This window comes from Lissotriton vulgaris, chromosome 5, assembly GCF_964263255.1.
Source record: "Lissotriton vulgaris chromosome 5, aLisVul1.2, whole genome shotgun sequence".
Lineage (NCBI taxonomy): Eukaryota > Metazoa > Chordata > Amphibia > Caudata > Salamandridae > Lissotriton > Lissotriton vulgaris.
In genome coordinates this window covers 1,901,615,560-1,901,635,209 of record NC_141693.1, presented here as the reverse complement: position 1 = coordinate 1,901,635,209, position 19,650 = coordinate 1,901,615,560, and the positions used below count along the sequence as shown (strand labels likewise).

At 46.7% G+C, this 19,650-nt stretch overlaps 1 pseudogene; it reads left to right on the top strand.

The window, feature by feature from the left end:
- Positions 1 to 698: 698 nt before the first annotated feature.
- Positions 699 to 1,523, top strand: LOC147717676 (uncharacterized; annotated as a pseudogene).
- Positions 1,524 to 19,650: the final 18,127 nt, after the last annotated feature.

The window sequence follows — 19,650 nt, the reverse complement described above, 5'->3', positions numbered from 1 at the left end:
TGACCGCCCTCGCCGAAATGGGGTGCCAACCAAGGCAGCCTTCCCTCCCTTAGTAAAGAAAGCCAGAGTGCAGTGCAAGCCGGGGAGCGAGGGCAGCAGGGGTGCTGGCAAAAGGAAGAAAGGCAAGGGGCAGGATAAGCAGGGGTCAGGAGGTGTGGCCGAGAGGCCAGTAGGACCCGACACGCTGTCGGCTCCGGATTTAGCTGCCCTCCCCTTGCCATCATGCGGCCAGGGCCCCCAGAGATTAGGGCCCTTCCCTTAGGGATACAGGACATTGAGGGGCGGCCCGCACTGAGTATTCCTTCAGGGGGTTCAACCGGGGTGGCAATAGCAGCACAAACGGGTCTGGGGAGCGACATAGGCATAATTCTGGCAGAAATAAGGGGAGCACTGAGGGCATTGGCGCCAGGACCTAATACTATAGAGCAGGCTATAGCAGAAGTGCCCCCAAACGTGTTAGCCCCAATGGGGGGGATAGTGGGAGGGACACCTGCACCAGGGACAGGGGTTCCCCCCCCCCACCTGGGGTGCCAGCGGGAGATTCCCTGGATCCTAATACTAACATATTGGCTTCATTGGCCACTCTTTTGGGGCATCTAGCGCCACCTGCGTCGAGTAGTTTGGCAGCAGCACCATGGGTTCCTAAAACAGCGGCAGAATGCGCGCTAAGCGAAATCAGCAAGCAGGTGGCCCTCCTCATGGCAGCTCAAGCCCCCCCCCAGTTGGCAGCAGGGCAGGCATCCCCTGCCCCACCAGTGGCATCAGTGCCCACAGGAGGTAAGAAAGGAGAGACCACGAGCGCAGTTGTGGAGGGGCAAGGTAAAGCTGTGGGGGGTCACGATACGTTGTTATCAAGGCCTGAGAAGTTGGCAACTCATGTCACCATGGAAATGAAGGAAAAAATATAGAAAGGGGAATATGTAGACATCTTTGCATTAATCAGAACCAAGAGAAGGGATGTTGAATTAAAAGAAAAGGAAAGAAAAGGAGGGTCCTTCCGGGATGGAAGGCAAAGGGTGGAAGAGTAAATCACAAATTGGCTGTTCGGTTTTCAGGTCTTCACGACTGTGTTGTTGGAAAAGAAGCCAGAGTTAGCGGTGTCATTAGTGTACTACATGCACAAGATATTGAAGGCACACACAACACATGGGGGTACTGTGTGGTTAGATTACGACAGGGACTTCCGATGGGAGAAAGTGGAGGACCCGAACGTTGGGTGGGACCAGGTAGAGGTCAATGTGTGGCTGGAAAATGTTAATTCTAAAGCACAGCACACGAAGCAGCCCTTTCGGACTTCTCAAGGGGGACTAGGGTAGAAGAAGGGATCATGCTGGGCATTTAATAAGAAAGTATGTACATGGCCCACTGGACAATGCAAGTTTAGACACTCCTGTTCATTCTGTGGCCACCCCTCTCACCCAGATTTCAAGTGCATCAAAAAGTCCAAGGAGAGGGGGGGGCGGCAGAGAGAACAAGCCACCGCAGCCATAAGCTGCCCACGCCAGTGGACATTGGGAAACTGATTTTCTGGCTGAATCAGTATCCAGACAGGTCTGCAGCCAAGACTTTGTATCAGGGGTTTTCGAATGGTTTCCACATTCCAGCACAAGGGATTCCTCCTCTAGATCATTGTAATAATTTACTATCTGCACGCATGCACCCCACGATAGTGGCGCAAAGAGAAGGAGCGGGCTCTGGGACGGGTGGCCGGCCCCTTCCCAGCCCCACCATTGGCTGATTATGTGTGTTCTCCCCTGGGGTGGTGCCTAAGAAAGAACCGGGTCGGTTCAGAATGATCCACAACTTGTCAGCACCTAAGGGGGCATCAGTGAATGAGGCCATTGGTCCATCCTTGTGTTCAGTAACGTACACTTCTTTTGACGCAGCGTTGCAGAAATTGAGAGACCTGGGGCCCAATGCTATTATGGCTAAGACAGATATAGAATCAGCTTTTCACCTGTTGCCAGTACACCCTGATGATTATCATCTGTTAGGCTTCCAACTGAATCACCAGTTTTACTATGACATGTGTATGCCTATGGGGTGCGCGGTTTCCTGTAAGTATTTTGAAACATTTACCTCCATGTTACAGAGGGTGTACACACGCAAAACAGGCTACAGAGAGGTAGTGCACTATTTGGATGACTTTATGGTGATGGGCCCCGCGGCTTCTGATGTGTGTGCCCAGGCATTAGATAAATTGGTGGCTATGTTTCAGGACTTTAAGGTTCCCTTGGCGCCTGGCAAAACAATAGGCCCTGATATCTGCATGTCCTTTTTGGGAATAGAGATGGACACTGTTGCAGGGGAATGCAGGCTACCACTGGACAAGGTTCAGGCTTTTTCCCAGGCGATCGACGCATCTCTGGCTGGCCCTAAGGCGACATTGCACCAATTGTAGGTGTTGGTTGGTCAGTTAAATTTCGCATTACGGATCATTCCCATGGGGCGCCCATTCTCTAGGTCCATAGCTAGGGCCATGGTTGGGCTCACCCAGAAGCATCATCGTGTCCGCCTCCGGGCAGAGATAAGAGAGGACCTGAGAGTGTGGCGCAACTTCCTGGGCTGCTTCAACGGGAAAGTGGTATGGCCAGCTCCAACGGTGTCTAGTGCGGAGCTGGGCTTGCTTACTGACTCAGCCGGCAGCATTGGTTTTGGTGCAATCCTGGGGCCTTCCTGGTGTAGGGAAGAGTGGCCAGCCGAATAGCATGAGAATGGTTTGACTATGAACATAGCCTTTTTAGAACTCTTCCCAATTATAGTGGCAGTGACTGTTTGGGTGGACTGCTTCAAGAACAAGTCTGTGGTATTTTGGTCTGACAACATGGCGGTGGTGGAGGCTATAAACAGGCAGGGGGCTAAATGCAGGCATGTCCTCAGGTTGTTGAAACACTTGATGCAGGTTTGCTTGGGGTTGAACCTAAATTTCAGAGCTGCTCATATTCCAGGGGTGGACAATCAGGCTGCTGATGCTTTGTCTCGTTCCAAGTTACAGGTTATCCGGAGATACCACCCACAGGCGGAGGAACAGATGACAGGGTTTCCTACATCACTGTGGAGGATTGGAGCCCCGCATTAGCGGGGCTGGTAGGAGCCTCTCTGAGTGATCGCACTAGGAGATCATACCCAGGGGCGGTGGGTGACATTTGAAAGTGGTGGGGCGCAAAGTGATTTGCATACTGCACCGTAGCGAGCGAGCGTAGCGACCGACCCCAAACCCCAAAAGGGGGGTTTGGGGGATAACCCCCCATGAAAATTTTTTAAAAAAGGAAGAAAAATCGTGCATTTTCAAGCAAATTTGAGAAAGCAGAAAGGTTAATAAAGCAATTGTGAAAGTGCAGTTATTACATTAATAGATGGCATAACATAGGTAGCTTCTTATTCGGTATAACCACAGAGCTTCATACATTCCGTCCTATTATGCTCAGGTGCTGAATTCAGACTATAAGACTTTCATGGAAATCTCAGCTCTAAGAGTAGAAGAAGTTGCACAGCAGTTGGGAAACAGCCTTCACAAAGCATTGGGAACCACGCCTTACCTTTACCACGTTTACAGTAAATAATGGAAATAATAAAGTATTAACATATTTGTGTTTGTTAGTCACATGAAATGAGAAATGTTGCCCTGTCCATTGTATCAATACCAAAAACATGCAATTACCACTACCCTCATTTTCAGCCTACCGGACCTCTGTGTGATTTTGATAGCATTTAGAAGATTAGCTCGGGATCTTAAATCTGCCAGTACTTTTGCCCAAGCCCAAGGTAGCCCTCTGTATTTGTCTACACCTTCTAAAATCAAATGCAAGGAGAATGTTCCTGTTTTTGTTCTCCTAACTGTTCTAAAAGTGGAACAGGTGATCTTAAATGTAAAATTTAGTGAGAACCCTAGTTGACAATTTACCAAAAGGTATGTAGTGCTACTGTTACGGCATTGGAGACCTTGGACATCTATTTATAAACTGGGCCTAGGTGGGTGGCAGGGAAAAACACAGAAAATGCTAACAGGTAAAGGAAAATACTAGCCAAAACTAAAACACACACAAACATCACTTAGAAACCGTCTCACTTTACTGCAAAATCCACCCCAGACCTTATCCCTCACTTAGTCGCATTGTGACTGTTAGGCAATCCTTGATACCCCCATGGTATCCCTGGGCCTTTTGAGGTGCATCCAGTATCCCAAGACATTTCTCTAGATATCCACACCACAGCATATTTACTGAACGGAAATAATGTGTTTTTTGTGCAAGAATCATGTATTTTTTCAAGTCAATTATCAGCCCTTTGCCCTGCCGTGGTATTTAAGGTGGTACTTTTTCGGAGACAAGTGACTGTTCAGGGGCCAAATGTGGTGAGGCGTAAATTGATTTGCATACTGCACCATAGCGAGCGAGCGAGCCCAAAACCCATAAGGGGGTTTTGAAAAAAGAGAAGAAAAATCGTGCATTTTCAAGCAAATTTGAAAACTTACAAACTTGCAAGTAACAAAAGGATCTCTCTGACAAAAGCAGTGACTCACTGACCTATTTACATCATATGCACGTTGTGATCTGCATCAGGTACATGTTCTTTGCAGCAGGCACATTAACCTTCTGCGCTGCCGCCTGCTGCCCTGTTCACTACTGGGACCACAAACATAGGCTATCTCTGCCAGACTGCCAACGCACCTCCATATATAGGCCAACAACTGATTTTTTGTTTTATATAGCGAAATAGACCCGAGACATCGGGTATCAGAGCGCTTTACATGAGCACCAGTTTTGTTACCTTACCATTAATGCCTAAATAAACCTCACTTTACATGAATGTGTCTTATAAAGAGTCTTGGATAAATAGGGTGAATGAGCACAACAAATAAGCGGCAACTTGCTTATTCATCTCAACCCTTTGGAACCCTACATGCCTTGCCCTTTCTTCCACCCTGCCGTCCATGCGGCAGCAACAAATGTCATTGAACCACTGCCACATTGTCAACTTTGAATTACAAAATATGTTAGACTTTTTGATGTAACATTCTCAACAAGCAAGGCATTGTAAGCAGCTTGAAACAAGCATTTACAATGCAATGGTTTCGCCTTTGGAAAAGTTAGAGCTATTGGCATTGTAAATGACAACATTTGTATTTATGTGTTGGTTTTGAAAACAGATAAATAAATGGCATTGTCATTAGCTTAATCTCTGCAGTCACTCTGCAGTCCCTAGCACTCCATAGCACTCCGTAGTCACTCTGCACTCCCTAGCACTCTGCACTCCCTAGCACTCCCTAGCCCTCCCTAGTCACTCTGCACTCCCTAGCACTCTGCACTCCCTAGCACACCCTAGTCACTCCGCACTCCCTTGCACTCTGCACTCCCTTGCACTCTGCACTCCCTTGCACTCCCTAGCAGTCCCTAGTCACTCTGCACTCCCTAGCACTCCTGGTCTGGTGCAGCTCATACTTCTCACTGATGACACCACCCGTGCCAGCTCTTCACAAGCTTTAGATCTTTTTTTTAAAGCTACAAAAAATATTAGGTGTAATCCATTCACACAGTATTGCCGTATTCCTTACCAATCCACTTCATCACATAACTGTTACCACAAAACATTTCTGCACACCTCTAGTCTCCAATCTGCTAACGTTATAACAACCATTCAGTGGCACTGAGTGACCCTTTGCTCTTTTATGCGGAGCACCTCAAAGTGAAACTCATACGTGCTGGTATTGATTCACTTATCAGGCTGTCTGCGCCCATCCTATTCCAGTGTGACATTAGCACACACTCCACATCGGCGGGGGAGAGGCGGATCGGGGGGGGGGGGGGTTGATGGGTGAAATAGCGAGTAAATGCATTTCAGTGGATGGGTGATTATATTGGTTTTGTGAATGGGTTCATGCGTAGATGGATGAGTGGGTACATGAGTGAGTGATTCGATAGGCGAATAAGCAGATAGGTGGATTAGTGGATCGAAGGATGGGTGAATGGGCTGATGGGTGGCTTAGTAGATGCCTGAGTGGATAAATGGAAGGGTTGATACATGGGTTGATGAATCAGTAACTGGGTGGATGAATGAGGTGAGCGGATGATTGAAATGGTGAGTGACTGTTCAGATTAACACCTGCATCAGACTTCTCACAAAGCTTTATCACAAGATCTTATACTTGTGTTCCGCAGCAGGAGAGCAGCAGGGTCAGTGGAGCCACATCATATGGTGAACCCCCAAATCACAGCAGCCTAAATTTGTAAATGTTATGCCGGGTCACTCCTGGTAAGGAACTTTACTCTGCCTGTTGTTGCTTTGCAGAAGCAGTGCTGCACATTGTGGCTGAAGTAGCAGGGGCCAGTGATCTTTAAGCTAAGCACAACTGTGGTTGAAAGATAACACCACACATCAAGGGGCATGATTGTTGCCCTCTGACCCCCCCCCCCTGTTTGACCCTCAAGCCCCAGCTGTGAATATAATGTATATGTATAGACGTTAAAGGGCTAAAAGGAGGGAGGGTGGGGTCTAATGACTGTGGCGAGTGGAATAAGGGTAGTGAAGATTATTGATAAGTAACTGAGCATTACACAACTCGCCCAAATATCCCTGAAATTATTTAGGAAGGGGAAATGCATTTTGGTTTGTTAAAACCTGGCAATATACTAATAAAGTCCTCGGACCCGGTTTCGATTTCATGGTTTTAAATTAGGTTTTTGCATGACACTCTCCCATAAAAACACACTACAGCAGTCGCCGAAACAATCGATATAACACATCCAGTCCTGTCAAGTATCACGCATCAGGTGTGACAGTCACGCATTTCAGTGCGGTGTTCCGCATCACCGCACTGAAATGTATTGTCACGCATTAGCCACCACCTACCAGCACGCGCCACCAGCGGCACCTCACCAGCTCTCTGTGGTTCACATCTCCCGAGAGACGTGCTGCGGTTGCTGGGCTAGTTCCTAAATAGTTAAATCGCCATCTGCGCTTAGCTCTGGGGTGGCTGAGAGCGCCACATTGTATCAACTCACTCTGCTCCAGATCCCTGCTGTTGCCAACAATGTTATAATGCGCAATATCTAGCGGCGCCGGCGCGGCGCGCGGCTGCTTACAGAGTGCTGTCAGTCATGGCACACCATGGGGGGCCGCCTGGATTAATCCGGATGTGCAGGTAGAGTGTTGTCACGTCCTGAGTCTCTCTCATGGCTGCCCGCCGCGCTAGAGGCATGACGATCGCATCGCGGCGGGCGGCGCAAAAATCTACTGCAGCGAGCTCACAGTGAGGTTGGCCATGATCGAGCAATGCCGGGGCCCCGGGAGGAGTGGCCAGGCAGCCTGAGAACAGGTAGGCTGCAGAGAGTGCACCATCGATGGGCAGCAGTGCAGTCACGGACCGCTGCAGTCTCTAAACTCAAAGTAAGTGATTTACTCGGTGACACAGTATACGGACAGGTTAGCACCTGCATGCATGCAAAATTTTTGCAAGATAAAAGTGTGGCAACAACTAATGTGGAAGTAACCCTGTGGTTTTAATGCGGTAACACTCAGATGGTGAGGTAGCAAAATCTATGTTTAGCAATGTGCAAGGCTGGATATTAGATTCGGCGAGTGAACCCGTGCGGCCGCTGCCAGAGTCATGGTGCATCATTAGTGGAGCTTACAGTCCTGGACTGCAGCAGACCGGATGTAACGGCGGGAGCTCACTCAAGTAAGTGTTATGGCATTAGTACTAAATCAGGCCTCCAGGCTCTCAGCTTTACATTGCTGCACTACTTTGGGGTCCAGCCATCCGCACCGTGCCCGGGGAGGGGAACAGTTAGCTATAGAGACAGTGATTGCATTACTGGAGGAGGTGGGGTAGGAGGAGGGGAGTTGTGAAACACCAAATCCCACCTCTTAATGTATTGAACCGTGTCTAGGAGTGAAATACATTTTAGACTAGTCACCACCTTTGCTCGAGACAGTAAAACTGCATTGCCACCAAGAAATAGTTTGAAACACCCACGACTCTGCTGGGAAGTATCTTTACTTTGTTCATCTAATGCTGCAGACCTGGGAGCAACAGGCTGCATTATGGTGGAAAAGAAGATATAAGTATCAAAACAAAAGAAAACAAAATAAACACATCAGTAAATATAAACATGGACAGGAGGAGCGGATTCTTAAAGGAGATAATAAAGGCAGTGATCGAAATTATTATTTTTTGAAAAATTCAGAGGCAGAATTTATTTAGGTGTTTTTGGAATATCAAGTGCGTGATGCGAGTGCAAGGACCTGAAGGCACGGATTTCTGAACTGTTTCCACCACGCCTAAAATCACTGATCATGCTTGCGCATAGTCCAAACTTGGACATTTCCAGAATTAGCGATGGCGGGCTGGTTTCTGTGACCCTTGGATGAGTGAGAGACATACATTATACTGTGTGCTGACTGAGCTTTGTAATTTGATTGACTTTCAAATTGTGCCGGCTAAGACATGTAAGGGCTGAGTAAAAGTAATCAAACTTTCAGTGCCTGAGCAGCACCGCTCTTTTTTTACCTAGGTTTTTTTTAAATCAAACTTCACCTCAAATGCAGACAAGGATAACAGATATTAAGAAAATGTACGTTTGTTCCAGTGGGGACTCAAGTTTATTTTTTATTTTCTCACATTCTTACATCTTTCTGTTGTGGGCTGGGTCTTACGTGTGACAGAGAGGCCCTAGAGTTTACACTGATACTCTGCATCCTGATCTCCTTGATTGACTGCTGGCAGCAAGGAGAATCTAGGGGGGGGGGGCGGGGGGCAGTGTAGGCAAAGGCTGGATAAGGCATCTGTGTTTTTTAGTAGCTCAGCTAACTTGCTATGGCTGTTAATAAGTAAAACGAATGCTTCAATTATTCTAAGCTACCTGCATCCCTGGTCTGTAGTGTACTGAGCCTGAGAATTGTGGAGTCACATATTCTGACTCTGCCTGCTTTTCAGTTGCCTGCTGTTAGTGCACTTTACTTAAATTACTGCTTAAATTCTTGTTGCTCAAAAGGGTGAATATTTTTGATATTTATACGTTTCCCTCATCTTCATCGTGTGATATTGCCCGCGATTAAGTGTCACTCATAGTTGTTGAAATGGCACTCATAATTTCACTGAAAATATGAAAATGTCACACACAGCAATCTGAAACCTTGGCAGCTATGCACATCTATTATAATGACACCAGTATCCATTACTGCACCGTATCTTACCTGATCTGTGTTCATTTTGTCATTAGGCGAGCTGTGGATTTCTGCATGAAGTTTCCTTTGCACAGTCTTTCTGTTATCGCTGGGATTCAATTGTTTACCTTGGAAGCCATGATTTGGAGGACTGCTTGGGCTATGCTCCAAAACCCCACTACTGTTGGAATGCTGCGCGATGGCCCAGTGAAGTGAGAGCAGGCGCTACATTTATCCTCCTCGCCCGTAACCTGAGCAGAGGATTCCAGCGGCCCTGCACGCTGAAGCGTTGCTCCGGACTGGTGGGCCCTTGGGGGCAGGTCCAGCCATCTTACCCCTTCCGAAGAGCCAGCCGAGTCTTCCCAGGGTGGCCAGGGGCGGGTGGGACCCACAACTCCGTGAGGAGGCTAGCACAGGTCGGTAGACATTTCTTTTTAATTATTACCTGTGTGTGTTCTGTTTTTTTTTCCGACTCAGGGTTGGGACAGTGGCTTCTATTTTGGGAGCCTGAAGAGCTGGCGATAACATGGAATGGAGCGGGCCCACGCGCAGGTAGTTATTTATTTCACGCTTATTGAGTGGCGCTCGGACCCACTGCCTGGCGTTCAACTGTGCTCTGGTGCAGAATAAGTGGCTTGCCGGTAACAGCCGTTCTCCTCTCTAGCATTTGCATATTTAATAGATTCAGCCTCACTGCAAAAGTCGCACGTAAACAAATACTTTTGAAGAGGCCCTTCACGCGATTATCTTCCTTCCTTGACAGGATCAGGATCAGGATATCCCACCCCCACCACCACCACCACCACCACCACCACCACGCGTTGCATCCAATGATGGATGCTGCACGATGGACCAGCCAATCCTGGCGCTGCATACAGCGCCAGGATTGGCTAGGGGGTCACATTTGCTGCTCGCCCTGTTGCCCTTTGGAAACCCGGGCTGTGGCAGCAAGCAAGCACCCCTGGGTCCCGCTAGGGAACTTACAGTGCGCATGCTTGAGAAAGTTGCCCACTTTCCCAAGCATGCGCACTGTAAGTTCCCCAGCGGGACTGTCACTGCGCACTACGGTCGGGTCTGCTGCAGCCTGAGTGTGGACTGTCACTCAAGCTGCAGCAGGCCACCCCCCCTACGCAATTCTCGCCGGCGGCTTTACTAATTAGAAGATATACGCCGCGATGCGTGTCCATGGTGGCTGGTGGGGCTACGCCCGTACGCCCCAATGGACGCACCGCCTCTGATCATACCAACAACAGTTCACTGCTTACAGGATGTTTGTACAAAAGGCTGGTATAATAGGATTGTTTCCAACTCAGGCGATCTACGGGTTTTTACAGAGGCTCAGGGATCAGGGTAGGGCAGTGTCTTATGCTAGGGCCCTGGTGACAGCAGTGGGATTCTTTGCTAAACTCGCAGGCGAGCGTGCCCCAGGAGCATCCTTTGTAGTCAGGAAGGCATTGGCTGGGTGGGCTAAGCTGGAGGGGCCTTGGCGGGATTGCCGGAGGCCATTAGATGTTAGAACCCTGATCCATATTCTGGGAACTTTTCCCTCTATCTGCAGTTCATCATTTCAGAGCACGTTATTTGGGGCTGTGTTCTCGCTGGCTTTCTATGGGGAATTCCGTCTGGGGGAGATCGTAGGGACATCCAGATCTGATCAAACGGGAGGCATCCAGTTCAGCAACACCAAGTTAACCCCGGGAAGCTTAGAGTGACCTTAAGAAAATCTAAGATGGACCAGGGGGGAAAGGGGGCTACAATCCAGCTCTTCTCTACCCGCCGCTGCTGCAGCTGCACCGTGGCGCGACGTACGAACGAGTGCTCCAGTAGCAACTCTGGTCTTATGTATCTTTTGAAGCAGTCCGACGACCAGCGCCCCACGTTCATACATGAACAGGGGGACTGCCTGGCACAGTACCAATTTAAGGCTGTCTTTAGTTCAGCGCTGGTCAAGTTAGGGTTGGGGGCAGCAGGGTATTCCTCACACTCCTTTAGGATTGGAGCGGCGACCTTGGCAGCAGGGGCGGGGTTACCAGTCCATGCGGTGAAGAAGGTGGGGCGCTGGTCGTCGGACTGCTTCAAAAGATACATAAGACCAGAGTTGCTATGACAGAATGATGTTTATTTATTCATGATGGTGCCTGACTTTCCTTTTCTCTCCTGTTCACTAGTATGCCTACAAAGGTGGTGTGGGTACTGGGGCACTCGTTCGTACGTCGCGCCATGGTGCGGCTGCAGCAGCGGCGGGTAGAGAAGCCGCCAGGCTTGAGCGGTATGGAATTCCTGTGGAGGGGCATCGGTGGTATGCGAATTCGGCACCTACGGCAGCTCGTTGAGGACATGAGAGAACAGGAGGGACAGAAGTCCCCGGATTTGATCATCATTTACCTGGGTGGAAATGACATGGTGGACCGGGGACGCCTGGCGGTCAAAGAGGCGCTGCTGACTGAGTTTGCATGGTTAGGAAGGGTCTTTTCCATGACCCGGATCACTTGGTCATGCATGGTAACACGCAGGTCGTGAGGGTCCGCAGTGCAAGCTAGAGCATTGAACGTATCGGTCAGGCGGCTGAAGGGGGAATTGGCCTAATTGTGCCCAGTGAAGGGCCGCTTGTGTCACATTCCCCACCGGATGATCTCGGGAGAAAGGATGTTTCACCAGGATGGAGTACAATTGTCGGGCATTGGCACGGACACATGGATCAAAGGAATATGGTCTTTTGTGCTGAATATGGTTGGGGAGGGTGACAGACCTGAGGGCCCTGGTCACCCTTGTGGCGGTAAAGAGACTTTAGAACAGTGACATGGACTTGCAGAATGGACGGGAGTCCGCCTTGCGTACTCCTTAGGCCAGCACTGAGGGGGGAGACGGTAAGCTCTCCGCAGGGAGAAGAGAATGTGGCCACCGGCTGGGGAGGCTAGGGCGACAGGTTACGAGCCTCCTGGGTTCCTGGGTAGCCGGGTGGTTGAGGGGTGGGCCCCGGAGATGGCGAACAAGGACCAGAGGGTTGGGGCCCACCACTCATGGGCGCAGGTGGGTTGCGCCTTGCGTGGAATGCCAGAGGGCCCCTTAGTGCTCGGGGGATAAGGATCTTACAGATCAATTTTGGAATGTCATTATTAAAAGTGTGTCATTGATTTCCCTAATAATGAATATGAAATGTTTGTCATGTTTATGAAATATGGTTATTAAACATGTCCGTTTTACACCCACTCAATCTCAGTTGATGATTTACATGTGGGTGGTAGGGTGTCTGGGCTGGCGGGGAGCATGCTGGGGGATCCGGGCCCTATAAGGTCCAAGGGGAGTAATCGGGCAGAGGAGAAACGAAAACAAAACAGGCTAATTAAACGCGAACAAGCAATCATTTGCATCTGTGTATGAGGTGATCTCTATCGTGTTTAGCAGCATTTAACGTTTATTGCCAACAGATCAGAACACAGACAAACGCTGCCAAACACAATGGAGATCACCCATTCACAGATGTAAATGGATGCGTGAAATATTTTCAGTGATGTGCTCTTGCATGGGTGTTTCCGTTAATTTGTTAGCTTGCCGACCAGCACAAAACTTTGGAGTTTAATTACATTTTTGGAAAAGGCAGCTGAAAATTCCTCACTGTATGCACAGAGAACCGTCAAAAATTGCTGATTTCTTTCAACTTCACTGCACGCTACTGTGAGATTTCCATTTCAACATCGTTTTTTTTCTAAAATTGGGATGTGTCCTTAAATCCCAAAGTTCTGTACAGGTCGGCAAGTTAACAAATTAATAGTGAGAGGCCGTGCAATGAAGAGCCCTGAAAATATTTAACAAGTAATCTCTACACCAAACATCACCGAAATATGATAAAATTTCGACAAAACTACAAGTTTATTTCTTTAACATGTGGAAGCTTTGACATGAACACCTCACATTATAGCACTGCATTACGTAGTACTTTAAACATAAACCATTTGTGAACTAAAAGGCATGACAATTTTCATGTAAACTTTCTATGTGGCCCAGATTATTATAGAGCAATATTATCTATTAAATCAAACATAGGTTTTTGTACAACTCTTTTTTTGAACTCACATATTTGAAAGTGCTTTCTTACGGGATAATGAAGAAACAAAATTCTGCTAAAATAAAATATTTGCCAAAGATCACACAATTTAAGCTGGGAACCCACGATTTACTCAGGTTTACGGGGGTCACTTTGTATCAATCAGGCAGCAAATACATATCTATTTGACTTTCCTTATGTTACAGCTTTCCCTTTACCTCTTTGTGCACTTTTCTGCAGTTTTTATACATCGCCTATACAACCCGAAAGCGGTGGGGGAATTTATTACATGTGCACCAGTAACATTACACAAGGTCACCATTCATTGTTAATAGGCATGGGGAGATTAGGTGATTTGCCCATAATCACAGAAGGTTGAGTTTACTGCTTCGAAGTCCACAACTCTGGTTGTAACACAACATCCAGGGTACAGGGAGGGAGGGAGGGAGGCAGGCAGAAGTCACATGAAAGAAGTATGTTGCCTTTACCAACATTAAAAGCAAGAAAACCATGGTTGGGTACAGATGTTACATGCTGCGGGTCACACAGGGTCCTATTATTTTATTTTTTTATTTTATATTCTTATATAGCGCCTGAATAGACCCCCGGAGGGGTATCTCCGCGCTTTGCCAGTAAGAATATATCTCCAGATGTTAGATCAGGGAGGATAGTGCTTATTACCAGGGGACAGTCAGTTGCTGGAAAATAGGTGTGTTTTTAGAGTCTTCAGGAAAACTAGATGGCTGGTGAGAGATCGCAGCTCAAGAGGGAGGGTATTCCAGAGCCTAGGTCCCATATGTGCCAGCGCTCGGCCTCCTTGTCTGGACTTCTTTATTCTGGGTACCTGTAGAAGCTCCAGGTTACTGGAGCGCAGGGAGCGTCCAGGAACATATGGCTGGAAGATTTTGGCTAGATATTTTGGACCTTCACCTATCATACTTCTATGAATAGTACATAGCGTTTTGAACTGTGCTCGCTTCCTCACTGGCAACCAATATTAGACCCAGAAGACCAAGCTTAGTGGAAGAGGATGCCTCCGACACAATATTGGGTCATGTTTCTTCATAGGCATCCTCTCCCCACCCTGGTAAGGTGTTACTACCAGTGCGGACTCAACCCTCGCAAAGGCTTGGCGGTAGGAGAGAGTTCTTATATAAAACTTGCAGTTATCTATATATATATATTCACTGAAAAAACCATAGGTTTCACACCAGTTATAGTTAGCTGGAAATTTTACTGACATAAAACCATTGAAATTCCACGTTATAGTTAGTTAGACTCACTATAACTTGCGCGTGTAATGCACTGCTGATGACGTGACAAATTACATCACTCATGACATGGTCAGTGACATCACTCATGACATCACTGATGACACCATCTAGTGAATGTGTGCCTTTCTGAAAAATAAATATGTTTTATAAATGTATATATAAAGGTCGATGGAAGAATAAATGTTAAAATAAGTGTCTTAATGGATGTTTTAAAAAAAAAATGATTGGTTAACTGGCTTATTAAGTGTATTTTAGTGAATACATATATTAGCGAATATTGTTTAAATATTTAAATGTTTGTATCAGTGTTTCACTTTGTGTATAAGTGGCTGCATGGGTTAATGAGTACCTACATGTGTGTGTATATGGGTTATTAGATGTTTTTTAAGTATCAGTATGAGTGTCTGTATGGTTTGGTGGGGGTATTACTTAGCACATAGATGCATCAATGACTGACTCACTGTTTGTATGTGTTTGGAAGACGGCATATGTGCAGGACTGTATGGATGGATGAGTGTGTATATGTGTGTGTTAGTGAGTGAATGACTGTCTCACTAGTGTCTTTATCAGTAACTACATATGTTTTAATCTAGTATATGTGAGTATTGATGTATATAAGTGAGTATATGTGAGAGTGAGAGATTGTAAGAGTTCCTGTTTAAATAAGTATGTGTTTCTATAAGTGATTGTTTAAGAGAGTAAGTATTTGTAAGTTTCCTTAGAAGTAAGGTGGTAGTGTGTGTATAGCTGTATATGCAAATAAATGGATGATCCATAGTTTATTTGCATGTGTGAGTATGTGTGTGAGCAACTTTTGGAAGACTGTCGATGTGTTACAGGATGTATAGGTGTATCACTACATATGATGAGTGAGTATATGTATGAGTGACTATATAGAACTCTTGGTGAATTAGTGGAGGTGTATATAAATGGTGGAATTACTGAATTGGTTGTTGTAACTGGTATGGGTATCTCCTTTTTTTGGAAAATTTTAGTTTCTATTTTTGAATATGTGTTTCAAGGGTTACAGTGAAAGGAGGTCTGTCACTCTGTCACAAGCATGGTGTCACCAGTGACGTCATGAGTGAGTGATGTCACTGACCATGTCATGAGTGATGTAATATGTGACGTCATCAGCAGTGCATTACACGCGCAAGTTATAGTGAGTCCAACTAACTATAACGTGGAATTTCAATGGTTTTATGTCAGTAAAATTTCCAGCTAACTATAACTGGTGTGAAACCTATGGTTTTTTCAGTGAATTTAATAGGTTTTTTAAATGCTATTTCCTAACTATAACTGGTGTGAAACCTATGGTTTTTTCAGTGAATTTCATAGGTTTTTTAAATGCGAATTGCTAACTATAACTGGTGTGAAACCTATGTTTTTTTCGATGAATTTCAAAGGTTTTTTAAATGTTAATCCCTAACTATAAGTCTCAGTTTAGAAGTAAGACTGTTAGCGCTCTAGTTGTTCTTTAGAACACTCTGTGACATTCTGTCATTGGGCTATATTTGGGCTACATCTGCTGATATTTGGGCTACATTCGGTTTTTTTTTGTCTCCGGTGGCCATCTTTGGGCTACATTGGGCTACATTTGGGCTACATTTGGGCTCAAACATATATATAGCCCAATGTAGCACAATATATATTTTTTTCACACTTAATTTTCGTAAAAACCACTTGAGCATATATCTTGAGACATAGCAAAGGCACATCGGGCTACCAATCCCTACAATTTTGCCCAATTTTTTTTTGTATATATATATATATTTTTTTGCCTTGGAGCGCTCCCGGTGCGCGCCCCGGTGAGCGCCCCGGAAAGCGTAGTTTTATGAAGCGCCCCGGAGCGCGCACCGTAAGCACCAATATCGCGAACGAAAACATGATCGTGATGTATCGCGTAGCCGCGACCGTGTGATACGCACGGCGTAAACGCACCCGGAACCACTCAAGCGAATACGTTCGCGCAACGTAGGCGTCCGACGCGCTTACGCGACGCGCCCCGGGGCGCGTAGCGTAAGCGCGTCGGATCATGTGACCGGAAAATAACACTTTTTATTGGTTCATAACAATTTTGGTTTCATAATGATGAAGCCCCTGGTCATGTGACCTGAAAATAACACTTTTCATTGGTTCCTAATATTTTTTTTTCCAAATGAGGAAAGCCCCCACCTTTTTTCCTCATTCTTACTTTTTTCTTTGAGAGAGCAAGAGCTATTTCTTTGTGAGAGACCAATAATGTCTACTCTACTTGCTGCTGCTGGTGCTGGTGCTCCAACACCACCACCACCACCACCAAAAGGACCACCACCACCTCTGCCTTTTAGTGGTGAGCAGGACGAAGAGGAGGAAGAGGAGCAGGAGGAGCAGGAGAGACAGTTCCTACCAGAGGAACCCCACCCATCTCATGTAAAGGAGCACTACATTTGGCAATTCTTTAAGTTTCCTGCAGGACTGAAGATAGTTAATGCCCCTAAAGTAACATGTCTAATTTGCAGCAACATCCTTTCACGTGACAATCCTGCTAAAAAATATAGTTTTGGCAACCACACCATGATTCGCCACATGGAGAGGTGGCACCCAAATAATTTGGCCCAAGCACAGTGAGAGCTATGGCTGAAAACCCACAGACCCCTCAGCCTAGCACCTCAAGTGCGGAATCATCTTTTGCAGGACCTGAAGGGCATCAAGTGGTGCCCAACATCCAAAGCAAATTCTCACACTTCAAAATAGTTTGTATTTATTGTGGGGCTACTATTGCTTATGGTGAAAAAAGTATCACCTTAATTAACAGAGCAGAAGAAAACCACAAGTTCTCTCACAAACGAAAGCAATGATTCTTTATTGGTTTTTTTTTGCTCCTGTTGAGCCATTTTCAAATCCTTCTGTTTTTTTCAAAGTACTAAAAAAACAAAAAAATATATAAAATTGTTTTGAAAAACAAAAAAAAGTAAAAAATGTTCACAAAAAATATATATATATAAAACAACAAAAACAATTTAAAAAAAAGTTCTTTTCAGAACTACCTCCCATTTATATAAAATGACTTACATTTTTTAACTCTGCCATTCTCTTTTCTCTTCGGTGCGCTCCCCCTGCGCAAATCAAATTTTTTAATTTTTTTTTTGCCCAGCGGGACCCTTTTTATAGCCCCCCATATCAAACCTAGGGGGTCAGGGGGGGTCTACCCTGCCCCCTTATGGTCATTTCCCCCTTTGATTTTTCCACCTCTTATGTCTCGATTTTACCAAGACACAAGATGGCGGCCGCTCCGGACTGTTTCGAATGTTTACAGACACCCGAGAGCCAATCAGCTTTCTGTGCGCAAGTCGCGTGGCGCGCCCGGAGCGCGTACCGGGGCGCTGCCATAGATATATATATTTTTTTTAACCTAAATTTCTCAAAATCCACTGGAGCACATATCTTGAGACATAGCAAAGGCACATCAGGCTACCAGTCCCTACAATTTTGCCAAGTTTGGTGGAAATCCATTCAGCCGTTCGGGCTAAAAGTGAGGTCGACCGCCCTATGGAAATTAACATGGGGAAAACACGTTTTGGGACCCACCTTTTATCTCAGCCCCCGCTTGACAAATCCCCCCCAAACTTTCAGGGAAGGACCGGGGTGCTGCGAGGCCATTTTGAGGAAATTTTGAGGCAGATTCCTCAACCGGCGCCAAAGTTATTCCAAATAGAATTTTGAGATTTAACATTGAAAAAAATCCTAACTATAACTACCTACTGGCGACTGCCAGTAGGTTATATATATATATAAATATATATAAATGTGTGTTTAATTGATTAGCGGCTGCGCCCAGTCGCTTGGAGAGAAGCCCACCGCGTCTATGCGGATCCAAGTCAGTACCAGACTGGTGTTGGCTGAGGAGACACTGTGCTGCCCTGCACACGAGTTCGCTTATCGCACCTACAAAGCGGAGACAGGGGAACTGGTTGGATAAACCCACAGCTCCACTTGGACTTTAATGGACACAATCTGGGGCATACAGGAACGGTAAATTTCAGCACTACAGGACCCATAATGCTCAATTGCCACGCCCACTGGGGCGGGATCCCGCAATATAATGTGCTGAGGTGTCCGTTCTGTTTGCTTCCTGCCTGCCACTGACGAAGGGATTCTACATTCCCGAAACATGTTTGGCGCAACAACTTCTGCGGGCCCTTTCATGATTCCCTGGTGCTAGCTGCGATAAAATTAACTGAAACGAACAGATGGTGTACGTGGCTTCTTTCCGTGGGGCAAATGTGTGTTTAATTGATTAGCGGCTGCGCCCAGTCGCTTGGAGAGAAGCCCACCGCGTCTATGCGGATCCAAGTCAGTACCAGGCTGGTGTTGGCTGAGGAGACACTGTGCTGCCCTGCACACGAGTTCGCTTATCGCACCTACAAAGCGGAGACAGGGGAACTGGTTGGATAAACCCACAGCTCCACTTGGACTTTAATGGACACAATCTGGGGCATACAGGAACGGTAAATTTCAGCACTACAGGACCCATAATGCTCAATTGCCACGCCCACTGGGGCGGGATCCCGCAATATAATGTGCTGAGGTGTCCGTTCTGTTTGCTTCCTGCCTGCCACTGACGAAGGGATTCTACATTCCCGAAACATGTTTGGCGCAACAACTTCTGCGGGCCCTTTCATGATTCCCTGGTGCTAGCTGCGATAAAATTAACTGAAACGAACAGATGGTGTACGTGGCTTCTTTCCGTGGGGCAAATGTGTGTTTAATTGATTAGCGGCTGCGCCCAGTCGCTTGGAGAGAAGCCCACCGCGTCTATGCGGATCCAAGTCAGTACCAGACTGGTGTTGGCTGAGGAGACACTGTGCTGCCCTGCACACGAGTTCGCTTATCGCACCTACAAAGCGGAGACAGGGGAACTGGTTGGATAAACCCACAGCTCCACTTGGACTTTAATGGACACAATCTGGGGCATACAGGAACGGTAAATTTCAGCACTACAGGACCCATAATGCTCAATTGCCACGCCCACTGGGGCGGGATCCCGCAATATAATGTGCTGAGGTGTCCGTTCTGTTTGCTTCCTGCCTGCCACTGACGAAGGGATTCTACATTCCCGAAACATGTTTGGCGCAACAACTTCTGCGGGCCCTTTCATGATTCCCTGGTGCTAGCTGCGATAAA